Raw genomic sequence first — 13998 nt, forward strand, 5'->3', positions numbered from 1 at the left:
TGATCGTGGCACCGAGGTACCCCCCTTTACAAACCCAGCATGCACCCAAAAGGAGGGAGAAAAAGCCTCAGACTAATGTACCAGCAAAAAACTCCCTCACAAAACAACTCAGGTTTAGAAAAAGGGCAAAGTCTCCCGGAGGCACGTTCAAGGACTTAGCTGACAAAAGATGACTTGAGCTCCAACGCTGTCACATCCTCTCCAATCTTCCCAACAAGCGACCTTGTTTCACCAATGTTTTGGCTCATCGAGGGAACAAACAATACGGCCTTGAAAAGTGCAGCCACGCTGAAACCAGCCCCAGCCTTTATTTATGCAATCCTGGGGATTCTGTTATCACTATCTTGTTTTCAGTATACCCCACTCCTCTTCCTGCTGCATGAACCCCTTGCCTTCCCCCAAACCTTTTTGGCGCTCTCTCTGACATCACTTCTGGGACCCGCTCCTAAGAAGTGATAGCAAAGGGCAAACCAACACCCGTGTGGGCAGCATGCTGCTTATTCCAGGAGAAGTTTAAAAGGGAAGGGAGCATGCACGCGGTGGAGAGGGTGGGGATGATGTCAGGGGAGGGGCTCACCTTACTATGTCACTATTGGTATAAGGCTGTGGATCGAAGTGACTGGGAGTTAGGAGTTTAAAGCAGCCCTGACACATCCTTAGGGCGAAACGTGGCAATGCCAGGTGCTGGTATTTAATTAAATGCATACTTCCTGTTTCGATTGGTCTACTTCGTGTTTGGCTGTCTTTGCTTGCTTGCAGATGTTATGTGTCTTAAATAGGAACAGGAATTATTTGGTGTTGGCTGAAAGAAGAGGAAATCGAAGCACCTTCAAAAACACAAGAAACTGAAATTGTAGCGAACGTTTTCCTGGTCTCTGTGATGTTTCTGCTGTTTTGCTAAACTTTTGTGCAGTGAGTTCCCTGCCTTGTATAACACAAAAGAGAGGACATTTATAATCCATAGTAGAGGGAAAGCAACACCAGGTAATGAAAGTTCACCCTAGGCGTCAACTTATACAGTTAAACTACTTACTGCTAAAACTAATATTTACAAGCCAGCTAACTAACTAAATATAATAATAATAATTTATTTTTATATACTACCTAACCAACAGTTCATAGCGGTTTACACAATAAATACTAAGCATACAATATAATAATAATATCATCATACATAATAAAATTCTAAGTAACTAATACAAACATTAAAAATAATGAATTAAAAAAACACAATATAAACTGAAATAAGTATAGATAAAAAGATTAAAAGTACATTATAACTACATGATAATATGAAAATCAGTAATGTATATTATAGTGTTTCAATAAGTGGGTTTTAAGATCTTTTTGAAACTGATAGCAAGTAAGAAATGGAGAAACAAGATTCAAACATGAATTCATTAATCCTGCTTGGAATGCTAAGGTCCTATCCAAAAAATTTTTGCAAGGACATGCATTTGCTGAAGGAAAATAAAACCAACCAGATCTGCGAATATTTTTCTTAGAAATAAAAAAACTAAAACGAGAAATAAATAAAAAGAGGAAAGATACATGCATTCAAAAGATGCAATGGGCCCCTGAAAAGATAATCATTGTGCACCAAAACAAAGAAACAAACACAAAACCCCCAACTCAAATAATGTTCCAAACGTATTTCCAAAAACTAAGAAGTCTTTTCTTGCTTTAATTGCATTTAGTAAATTATAGGAGATCTAATGTGCTGGATCTCGTATTAATCCATCGCACATGTCAGTAATCTGAATCCCCATGTGCACAACAGAAAAGTGGAAGCTGCAGTGACCACACCTGATGATTCTCAGGTGGCCAAATAAATTAGAAGCCCAGAAAAATGAAAGGAGGCTTGAGTTATTTGTCAATGCCTTTCTCTACCCAATAATTTTCTTCTCTGGCAGAGTTGATGAACTATTCATGACCTTTGTTACGCAAAGCTATGGTATTTTGTAGCCATGATTTCTGAGGATTGTTTGCATGTTTATTTTATCATGTCTCTGTTTTAAAATTATGGATGTAAATTATGTAAACCATTTAGTTGTAAACGGTATAGAAATTTTTTAAATAAAATAAATAAATAAAGGTTATAGGGACCGAAAGGATACTTGAGTGCATAGGGACCGGAATGATGAACAGAAAAAAAGAGGTGTATGTGTCTAATGAGACCATTTTTATACTGGGCACAGTTCTAGAGACTGCACCTTCAAAAACATATAAACAGGATGGAATTGGTCCAGATGGTGGCTACTAAAATGGTCAGTGGTCTTCCTCATAATGCATATCGGGACAAACTTTAAAATGTATGTAAACATGTATTCCCTGGAGGGAAAGGAGAGATTTGACAGAGGCATTTAAACACCCCTGAGGTTTAAACATGGAGGAGGTGGGATTTTCAGTTAAATGCAAGCTCTGGGACGAAGGCTTATAGGCTATTAGAAATACAGATGAGACCCTATTTTGAAGTTAGAAGTCAGGAGATATGTACCTGTAGGCCAGGGGTGTCAAAGTCCCTCCTTGAGGGCTGCAATCCAGTTGGGTTTTCAGGATTTCCCCAATCACTCTGCATATAATGAAAGCAGTGCATGCAAATAGATCTCATGCATAGTCATTGGGGAAATTCTGAAAACCCGACTGGATTGCGGCCCTCGAGGAGGGACTTTGACACCCCTGCTGTAGGCAAACCCACCTTTTTGAGATTTGCCTTCAACTCATAACCCTCGGTGACGGGATAATCGCGCGCCAACAATTCGGCGCAAGACAGAAGCACGTGGGGGAAAAAGTAATTTTTAAAGAGCTCCGACTGGGGGTTTGGGGTGGCAACTTTATTGGTTAGTTTTCACGCTGCTGTTGCAGGGGGGGTGTGGGGGGTGAAACCCCCCACATTATAGAGAAAACAGAACTTTTCCCGAAAAAAATCAGAAAAAGTTCCGTTTTCGCAATAATGTAGGTTTCCAACCCCCCGAACCCTCCTCCAACAGCAGCGCGAACACTAACCAATAAAGTGGGGGGGGGGGGGTTGCCACCCCAACCCCCCCCCCCCCCGTTGGACCTCTTTAAAAATTACTTTTTCCCCCACGTGCTTCTGTCTTGCGCCAAATTGTCGGCGCTGGATTGTCAGCGTGCTGGCATCTTGCGCACCACTGTCTATGAACCCATAACCCTCTCCCCTCTGTTCGTCACCCTAGCCAGCGGTGTAACCCCCCCCTCCCCCCAGCTAATTGTAACCCCTACCCTGACATCCTGGTTTGTCTGTCTTGATTGATTAGATTGTGAGCTCATTCGAGCAGGAGCTTTCTTCTTCGTGACCTTGTACAACGCTGCGCATGTCTGGTAGCGCTCTAGAAATAGTAGCAATCGTAGGCAGTAGGATAAGAGCCAGGGCTGTTTATCCTAGTGCCTGTCAGTAAATGCTGTTGAGCTCACCATATGAGCATGGCTTCCTCGGGACCTCGTAATTATTGCCCCTGCTCCGTGAGAGCTGAGGCAGAGCCTGGCTTAATCGTGTTTAACTCTGAGGAAATTGGCTTGCTGTAACCTGTGATCACTAGTGTGTGGGGGACGGGGGTGGCTGGGGGAAGTTTGCATTCCTCATTAATGAATTTGTGAGTTCAAACGGCACTTTCATTTCCAAGTATAATTTGCTTTTACAGTGGAAACTACAGCTTAATTGCACTTTTCAGACTTTTGGCAGGGAGATCGTGTTTAATAAATTGCTCTTTGTACAGAGGAACTTAATATTCAAATCGCATTGTTATGCTAGTAATGTTGATACGTATTTGCATTAGGGGGCGTCTGTGGCACAGCAGTTAGAGCTGCAGCCTCGGCACCCTGAGGTTGCGGGTTCAAATCCAACGCTGCTCCTTGTGACCCTGGGCAAGTCACTTAAATAAATAACTCTAGATATACGAGTTTTATTGAAAGCTGAAAATTTTATAAACTGTTTACAGAGAACGCAAGATTAAGGGCTCCTTTTACTAAGCCGCGCTAGGACCTTAATGCGCGGAATAGCGTGCGCTAAATTGCCGCACGCACTAGCCGCTACCGCCTCCTTTTGAGCGGCCGGTAGATTTCCTGCTAGCGCACGCTAATCCAGTGCGTGCGATAAAACCGCTAGCCCTAAATTATCGTGTATTAATGGCGACGAATGCTACCAGCAAATTCTCATATGTTCATCATTAATGTGAATGATGGAACTGGTTTTGTGTTTTTATAATCTTATCAAACTCAGGTTCAAATTTTGAAACGTTAATTACAAGTAGCGACTTCAAATGTTCATCGGTTAAATTTGCCCTGTATTTTGACTTGATATATTTCATTCGGGAAAACGTTTGTTTGCAAAGTTATGTTGTCCCAAAAAATGGAGATAAATTTGCAAGAAAATTTCTTCAAATTTGGAAACTGCTCAGAGTTCAAAAATGTATAAAAATCAATTGTTACCTTCCTTGTATTTATCTTGAATATGTTAATTTGCCTGAAGTTCAATAATTTCCATTTGAATTTGCTGGTAGTGCTCGTCATAGCCCAATTAGCGCCTTTCCGCACAATTCATCCGTGGGCTGGATAAAATCATATCGTGGGCCGTACTTTAGAGATCCCTGGACTAGTGCATAACTGCACAGGAACTATTCATGTGGGAGAGAGTATTAGGATATGTCAATTTTGGAGATGTCATAATTTTAAAGAGAACTAGTGAAAACATGATACAATTTAATGCAGAAAATCAACAACTAGTTTTAAATTTTGTATAATCTACGAGTATTATTTGCCTACCAGGAATTTCTAGGAAATTATGCAGAAATACACAAATTACTGAAATATATTGAAGTATTCTGATAATGAGATTAGGTTCTTACCTTGCTAATATCTTTTCTAAAGATAGGTGTGTCATTCTGGACAGTAGGGTATTCTCCCCATGCGCGTGAGCCATGTAGAAGGAATCCGCTCCAGGCTTTCAACTCCTCCTCCTTCTCCAGAGAGCCCTGCTGCCCTTTTCGTTTTGTACCAAAGCAGGTGATAGCCCTATATAGAAACACATAACAAAGAAGGGTATGGGAAGACTTCCTGAAATAGAGTGCTACAGTGCCGTACCTAGCATATGTGACACTCGGGGCCCATCATTTTATGACACCTCCCCTCATCCATATGAAAAACATGATTTTTAGTATCAATCCACTTATCGCACAACAAGAGTGTACCTAGGAAAAGGCAGTAGTACAACATCAATATACCCAATGTAAAACTAAACAAGCCAGACTAGTACAGATCAATCCTGCACAATCAATCCTAACAGAAAACCTTGCCTTTCTTACACACAGAACACAGAAAACACCTTCGCCCAGTATGAAATATGTAATCACACGCTAACTCCGCCCACCCCTTTTACAAAACTGTAGCGCAATGAAAATTCACAAAAAAAACCACCAAACAAACCACAGGGTGTTGATAGATGTCAAATGCATTAATTAAAGTTCCAAAATATATTGATATTCCATATTATGTTAATAGTAATATTATTCACAACTTTATTTAATACTGAATCGGAATTGTATATTTTGCAGCATTTCTTCGTAGTTTGGCCTCGATCGACAGTGTCAATTTGCGGCATTGTAGGTAGCTCTGACGCTGTGACTAATCTTTAAATTGAATCTGAAAGTTTGTTACTAGTCCATAAGAATACTCGCAGTGGCGCAGCGTGATACTCAATTTCTAATTGCATAAATTTATATTTAAAGGTGCGTATTCACTTATTCACATATTTGCTTGTACAAAGTTCTTGTGATTTCAGTGATGGTTTTATTATCATTTGTGATGAAAATATGAGAATTTGCTGGTCACGTTCGTCGTCATTAATATATGATAATTTAATCTCACATACTCTGTAATTAGTTTATGAAATTTTCTGCTTTCAGTAAAACTCACAGATCTAGAGTTAGTTACCTTTTTTTTTTTTACTATGGCCCACTGAAAAGTGCTGAAGTACCCAATGTGGCCCTCGTGGCGAAAAGTTTGGAGACCCCTGCTGCAAAGGATGCCTTCCCTTTATATGAGGAGGGTTCTTCAAAAGGTTTCATGGAAAATGGTTGGGGGCGGGAGAAGTGATAAGAGGGCGTGTCCTAGAATGTCATGTGACTAGTCAGTCAGGCAAGCCGGCTCACCTTGCAGGTGGTGATGCAATTTGCTTCGGCCATATTGAATAAATAGTGTTTAAAAAAATAAAGTGTGGAAACCTTTTTATGAAGACCCCCTTGTGTAATCATTCTTAGCACTGGTTTTTTTTTTTTTTCCAGCGCTGAATTCTGAGTGACATTTTTATAGAATTTCTTCCTTAGCACATAGAATTTAGATATGAGGTAGCCTTAGGGTAGGGTTACAAGATGTTCTAAATGAAAAATCCGGACCCCTAGACTCACCCCAGGCCCGCCCAATTCCACCATGCGCGGATGCCCTCCTGCCCGATGGCAATTTGTTGGAAGCTTTTCAAAACCCGGACAAAATGCCAGGTTTTGAAAAGTCGTCCAGACTCCCGAACATGTCTGGGGAAATCCAGACATCTGATAACCCTACTTAGGGGCCTAGCCCCCCCCCCCCCCCCCGTCATACCATGGGGTTAAGCTCTTTTCAAAATTGTAGCACCCATTCGGTGGCTGGTGGGGATGCCTAAACCCCACCACTGAAGAAGGCCGATCCATACAGTCTGAGCAGTGCAAAGTTGCCACCTTGCTTCAGCTGTGGATTGACATGTCTGAGCATGCTCAGTTCAGTCTGCTGAACGGCGCATATGCAGGAGTGCCAGCATTGGCAGTTGAGGGACACCAACATGCTGGAGGGGGCTCAGGCAGTGGCCCTCTTCAGCGGGCAGAGCTGGGGGCCTCCCAAACAGAGCTGCCGCATAGGTGTCCAGCTTTCAGAATAGTGGAAGTTATGCATGTCCTTGCCACACTTACTTGACAGGTCTCTGGTGGATGTGAAAGCAGGCACCTATATGTTAGACCAAAACAAGACTTGTGAGAAAATGTATATAGTATCTTATAGCACTACCCTCAGATACCTGTTCTGTTAATCATAAACAATGGCTTAGAAGATACCGTTCATTGGGTTCTGCTTTTTTGTAAGGTGCTATACTTAGTGCACATAATCCTCCACAGAAATAAATCTATAAAGTGATCTTGTTCAATTAATAAAAAAATTTTAAATTTTAGACAGCACTTATCTTGTAACGCTGTCTTAGCCCAACGGGACCCGTTTCGGCGATTCTTCGGCTTCTTCAGGGGTCGTGGGGCGATAAATTACTAAAATATATAAAATGTATAAATCACCAAAGTAAATATGATGTGTTCTTTCAAACTAACATACTATAAACACTCTTAGAATACTAAAACAGCAGTACTGTCTAAAATCTAAAATTTTTTTATTAATTGCCCAAGATCACTTGATATACATTTTCTCACAAGTCTTGTTTTGGTTGACATTGAAGTTTGAGAGACTTGTTTACATTGTAAAAGACATATATGTTAGAAACACTGATGCTGGGTTACACCAAGGACATAGCTACGGGTGGGCAAATGCTTACCCGTTCCTGGCTTCGGCCCACCCAGCAGCGGCGTTTCATTCCCCTTTTTCTCTGCCGGCGACCCAGCATCTGTTCCTCCTCTGAATTTCACCATCCCTCCCTGATACACCTCAGATGTTTCCCAGCAACCATAGTAATTCATCTTTGCTGCCTGCATCAGCCCCCACAGGCTCCCGTCCGTTGTGTTCCACCCTTGCTGATTCCACTTCCTGTTTCCTCAAGCAGCGAAGATGATTTGCTGCAGCAATTGGGACGTGTCTGAGGTACCTCAGGAACGGACGGAGGGGGGGGGGGGGAGGCAGATACCAGTTTTTGAAGGTGGTACCTCAGGAACGGACCGGGGGGGGCAGATACCAGTTTTTGAAGGTGGTACCTCAGGAACGGACCGGTGGGGGCAGATACCAGTTTTTGAAGGTGGTACCTCAGGAACGGACGGGGGGGGGGGGCAGATACCAGTTTTTGAAGGTGGTACCTCAGGAACGGATGGGGGGGCAGATACCAGTTTTTGAAGGTGGTACCTCAGGAACAGACGGGGGGGGGCAGATACCAGTTTTTGAAGGTGGTACCTCAGGAACGGATGGGGGGCAGATACCAGTTTTTGAAGGTGGTACCTCAGGAACGGACGGGGGGGGGGGCAGATACCAGTTTTTGAAGGTGGTACCTCAGGAATGGACGGGGGGGCAGATACCAGTTTTTGAAGGTGGTACCTCAGGAACGGACGGGGGGGACAGATACCAGTTTTTGAAGGTGGTACCTCAGGAATGGACAGGGGGGCAGATACCAGTTTTTGAAGGTGGTACCTCAGGAACAGACGGGGGGGGGGGCAGATACCAGTTTTTGAAGGTGGTACCTCAGGAACGGACGGGGGGGGGGCAGATACCAGTTTTTGAAGGTGGTAGGGTTAGGAAGGACAGAGGAAATGCTGACTTAAGGGTGGTTTGTTTGTTCATTTATTTCTCACCTACCCTTATCCAGGGCGAGTTACATGTTAACATAACAAAATAAGATTTACATGTATCGTACAAAACACTTCAGAGACAAACTATAACAAATTATATGTAATTTGATTTGATATGTAAGAATGTAACACACACATCGCCTCAACGACGAAAACCCACACATACATCAAAATATAAAATTCCATAAGGCATAGAAGATGCCTCAATAAACCAAATACAACAAACCAGGCCATCGACCACCTCCGTGACTAGCACTCAAGAGTCATCACTCCTTCACCCTCAGCCAAATGCAGACCCTATATTTCATTTCACAGAACAGATGTCTTTTCAGCAGTTTCCTAAAATTCTGAACATTTTGCTGCTGCTGGCGAATGTAACCTGGAAGGTTGTTCCACTCCCAGAGGCCGATGCAGTGAAAGACACTGTTTGGTTGGAAGGGCCCATCCAGGTTAACTCTGGGCCCACCCAAAATAGTTGGTCATTAGGTTACACTAGTATTCTGTAACAGAATCTGAGTATCCAGATGTTGATACAAAATAGACTGTCGCCACATGGCAATGGGGTCCCTAAAGGGGGCACCCAGTTATAGAACTGCCCCCTTTACACATGTTAAGAGCTGTATTGAACAGTCAAAGGTAAATAAGCTCCTACATGAGGACTGGAAGAGTGTTATTCCAAGTTCTTTCATTAATCTGGATTAAAATGCTTCAGTATGTTAACACAAGCGTATATTAATTTGTAACGACCTTAAAAGAAGCGTGGAATGTTCAACTTAACGTGGAGGAAAGAGCAGAGGTCACAAGAGGGCACAGAAAGCACATTTTTCAGAAAGATGCCAAGTTTGGCCCAAGTGTTGAGAATTTGTTTAATTTTTGAATTAATCCTGACTTCAGTAATGCCAGGACTGCAACTTTAAAAGAAAGTCATTGATTGATAATTGAAAGGTCCTCGGGTGCTCTGTACACCCAATTAACAACTGTTACTGTGACGGAATAAGTTTTCTAATTCTATAAGTACTTTCTTTGCAGTTCCTCTAATGAGTCTGTGGGGCATGTGGGGTGTCAACTGTGACAACAAGGCCACATAGAGTAAAGATCCAATGAATAGAGAATGACACAGGGACAAATTTTTCTCCGTCCCCTCGGGAACTCATTTTCCGTCCCGTCCCCGCGAGTTCCTTTCCTGTCTTTGCCCCATTCCTGCAAGCTTTGTCCTCATCTGCACAAGCCTCAAACACTTTAAAATCCTAAGTATCAACATTCTAGAGCTCGGATTGTGATGTCATAATGCCTCATTCCACCAATGCCTAAGCTCCGTCCTCATCTGCACAAGCCTCATACTCTTCAAAATCCTAAGTAGCAACATTCTAGAGCTCAGATTGTGATGTCACAATGCCTCATTCCACCAATGCCTAAGCTCTGTCCTCATTTGCACAAGCCTCAAGCCCTTTAAAATCATAAGTAGCAACATTCTATACTCTAGAGCAGGGTTCTTCAACCACCGGTCCATGGACCAGTGCCGGTCCACAGAAATTTCCTACCGGTCCACAGGGCCAACACGTGCATCAGGCCCAAAACAGTGTTCTTCAACCGCCGGTCCACGGTGCGATCGATGCAGTGTTATCTTCGAGCCAGCTCCCTCTTCCTAACTGATTCAGTGCACAAAGCCACGGGCAGTGGCTCCTACGGGCATCCTGCGCTTGAACCGGAAGCCTTCTCTCTGACGTTGCAATGTCAGAGGGAAGGCTTCCAGATGAGGCACGGGACGTGCAAGGTGCAATTAGTACTATTATGGGGCGGGGTCTAAGGTGGAGATTGGGTAGAGATGGGTGGGGTCTGGCCCACGACTTAGCCCAGTGTTCTTCAACCGCCGGTCCACGGACCAATGCCGGTCCACAGAATAATTCTTTTATTTTTGCCGGTCCATAGGTGTAAAAAGGTTGAAAAACACTGCTCTAGAGCTCAGCTTGTGATATCATAATGCCTCATTCCACCAATGCCTAAGCTCCGTCTTCATCCGCGCAAGCCTCAAACCCTTTAAAATCCTAAGTAGCAACATTCTAGAGCTCAGATTGTGATGTCATAATGCCTCATTCCACCAATGCCTAAGCTCCGTCTTCATCCGCGCAAGCCTCAAACCCTTTAAAATCCTAAGTAGCAACATTCTAGAGCTCAGATTGTGATGTCATAATGCCTCATTCCACCAATGCCTAAGCTCCGTCTTCATCCGCGCAAGCCTCAAACCCTTTAAAATCCTAAGTAGCAACATTCTAGAGCTCAGATTGTGATGTCATAATGTCTAAGCTCCGCCTCATCTGCAGAAGCCTCAAACCCTTTAAAATCATAAGTGTTGAAGGCTTGTGTGGTTAAGGCAGAGTTTACAGGAATGGGGCAGGGACAGAGACAAAACCTGCGAGGACGGCGAAATTGAGTTCCTGTGGGGACAGGGACAAATTTGTTCCTGTGTCATTGTCTACCAATGAGTATCTGTCTCTGGGCACTCCCAGGAGTTTGGGGGGAATTAGGAGGGGGTAGCTGAAAGAATTTAAACAATATAATATTTAGTGGGTAAGGATTTCTTCTTGCTGGAAGGAAATACAGAAGGCATAACTTTCTCTTCAATTGTGTCTCTGCTTACGGAGCAAGGAAGCACTCGCCGGTCAACGTTAATTACCAGAACACAGTGCAAACTGTTTTAATTAGGAATGCGCTTTGCTTTCATTATGGTGAACTAGAAAGTATCAACATTTTTCATTTTGTTGTATTTCATTTTGGAAATGATAGAAAATGTCCATTAGATAGAGTGGGAGCCCACCGGGACAGTTAGGGAAAAAAGCTTGAGTACCCGAATAATTTGTAATCCGCATAGAATTGTAGGATATGCGGAATATCAATTCCCCAAAAAATTGGTGCTGACTTTTATTTTATCTCCATAACTCTCTGTTTGTAGTATAATGTAATATATCGTATAAAGTCTAAAGTCTAATGTAGTCACAAACTCTGAACCTAAGCGAGGCAGTCTTAAGATTAGCTCCTAAAGTGGGATGCAAAGGAACGAGATAAAAAAGTACAGGCTCAATATTCATAAGAACAGAAGCTTTGTCCTATTGGGACAGACTGAAGGTCCGTCAAGCCCAGTCTCCTGTTTCTAACAGTGGCCAATTCAGGTCACAAGTACCTAGCAAGATCCCAAAAGAGTCAAACAGAAATAAGCAGTAGATTTGCCCAAGTCAATCTTAATAGTGGCTTAAGAGTTTTTCGTTTAGGAAATGATCCTAAACCTCTTTTAAACCCTGCTAAGCCAACTGCTTTCACCACATTCTCTGACAATGAATTCCAGAGTTAATTACACGTTAAATGAAGAAGTATTTTCTCCTTTTCGTTTTAAACGTACTAAGCAATTTCATCGCATGCCCCCCTAGTCCTAGTATTTTTGGAAAGAGAAAACAAGCAATTCACATCTACCTGTTCCACTCCAATCAATATTTTATAGATATAGCAAAATAGAAACATGAGGGCAGATAAAGGCCAAATTTCCCACCAAGTATGGCCATCCTCAACATCACTATCTCCTCCTCTCCCTAAGAGGTTCCATGTGCCTGTCCCACCCTTTCTTGAATTCAGACACACTCTCTGTCTCCACCACCTTTTCCGGCAGACTATTCCTCCCTTTCTGTAAAAAAAGTATTTCCTTACATTACTCCTGAGCCTCTTGCCTTCATCCTATGCCCTCTCATTCCAGAGTTTCCTTTCAAATGAAAGAGACTTGACTCATGCGCATTTACATCACGTAGGTATTTAAACGTCTCTATCATATCTCCCCTCTCCCGCCTTTCCTCCAAAGTATACAGATTGAGATCTTTAAGACTGTCCCCATACACCTTATGACGAAGACCACACACCATTTTAGTAGCCTTCCTCTGGACCGACTGCCTCCTTTTTATATCTTTTTGAAGGTGCGGCCTCCAGAATTGTACACAATATTCTAAATGAGGTCTCACCAGAGTCTTACACAGGGGCATCAACACCTCCTTTTTCCTAACGGCCATACCTCTCCCTGTGCACCCTTCTACGCTTTCGCAGTCACCTTTTCAACCAGTTTGGCCACCTTAGGATCATCACATACAATCCTCCCAAGTTCCGCTCTTCTGTTGTGCACATAAGCTCTTCACCCCCCTTAACTGTGCCATTCCTCGGGTTCCCTGAAGAGTCCTTGCCGCTTTAGCCTTTCCACCAAAGGAAGTCATCCTATTCCCTTTATCATTTTTCTCACCCTTCTCTGTACCTTTTCGACTGGGCAGACTTGCACGGTCTGTGTCTGTGCATGGCCGTTTGGAGGAGGATGGGCAGGGGAGGGCTTCAATGGCTGGGAGGGTGTACATGGGCTGGAGCAAGTCTTAACAGAGATTTCGGCCGGTGGAACCCAAGCACAGTACCGGGTAAAGCTTTGGATTCTCACCCAGAAATAGCTAAGAAGAAAAAAAAAAAAAAATTTAAATTGAATCAGGTTGGGCAGACTGGATGGACCATTCGGGTCTTTACCTGCCGTCATCTACTATGTTACTATATGACTGTAATTCCACAGATGCAGTATCTAGAATTGAATAGTATTCGAGGTGCGACCGCACCAATGAGTGATTCAAGAGCATTATAATCTCATTTCTGTTTTCCCTTCCTTTCCTAATAATTCCTACTTGTTTTGTTAGCCATCGCTGTATCGTCCTGGCTATTTAAATGGTCTGTCCAGGGCTAACTGGGGCATTTTCAGCACCACTGTCCGGTTAACTGCTGCTGAAAATGCCCTGATTGCGCCCAAGCTGAAATGAACAACTTTGGAGGCATTCTGGGAATGAAGCCGGCACTTAGTTCAGTGTGATATTTGGCGCTTTACTGGTTAAAGTTAACTGCATAAAAAACAATCCTATATTAATACAGTTCTTTATAGCTGGTTGAGGAGGGAATTCGTGAAAGGGCGTTAAGTGCGTTAATGCGCCCTAACCCGTTAGCACGTGTAATCATTTTAACAAGCTAACTGCTAAATACGCTCATTATGTTGCATGCGCTAACATACTTAGGGCTAGATTCACGAACCTGCCCGATTCGGGCCCAATCCGGGCAGGTCCAATGAATTATATAAACTAAAATATGAAGATCAAGTTTCAAGTTTCAAGTTTAATTACATTTGATGAATCGCTTATTACAATATCTAAGCGATGTACAGTTTAAAAACCAACAGATTGTGGTAATACATATAGTTTAAATAGGCTAGACAATAGACAGACAATTTGGACAGACATGAATGAGTACGAAGGAGGGGGAAAGTTACAATTACGACATTTGTTAAAATTTACATAAAAAGGAAAACACATTAGGTAAAAATGGGGTGAGGTAAGGTAGAAATTTTATTAATTAATAGAAGATTGCGAAAATTTAGAATATATCTATCATAAATCAAATG

The 13998-nt window shown here is 42.7% G+C and overlaps 1 protein-coding gene across 1 annotated transcript in view; it reads left to right on the top strand.

The window, feature by feature from the left end:
• TRABD2B (TraB domain containing 2B) overlaps positions 1 to 13998 on the top strand; it is a 422910-nt gene that overhangs the window by 20016 nt on the left and 388896 nt on the right. The window lies entirely within an intron of this gene.

This window comes from Geotrypetes seraphini, chromosome 12 (genome assembly GCF_902459505.1).
Source record: "Geotrypetes seraphini chromosome 12, aGeoSer1.1, whole genome shotgun sequence".
Classification (NCBI taxonomy): domain Eukaryota; kingdom Metazoa; phylum Chordata; class Amphibia; order Gymnophiona; family Dermophiidae; genus Geotrypetes; species Geotrypetes seraphini.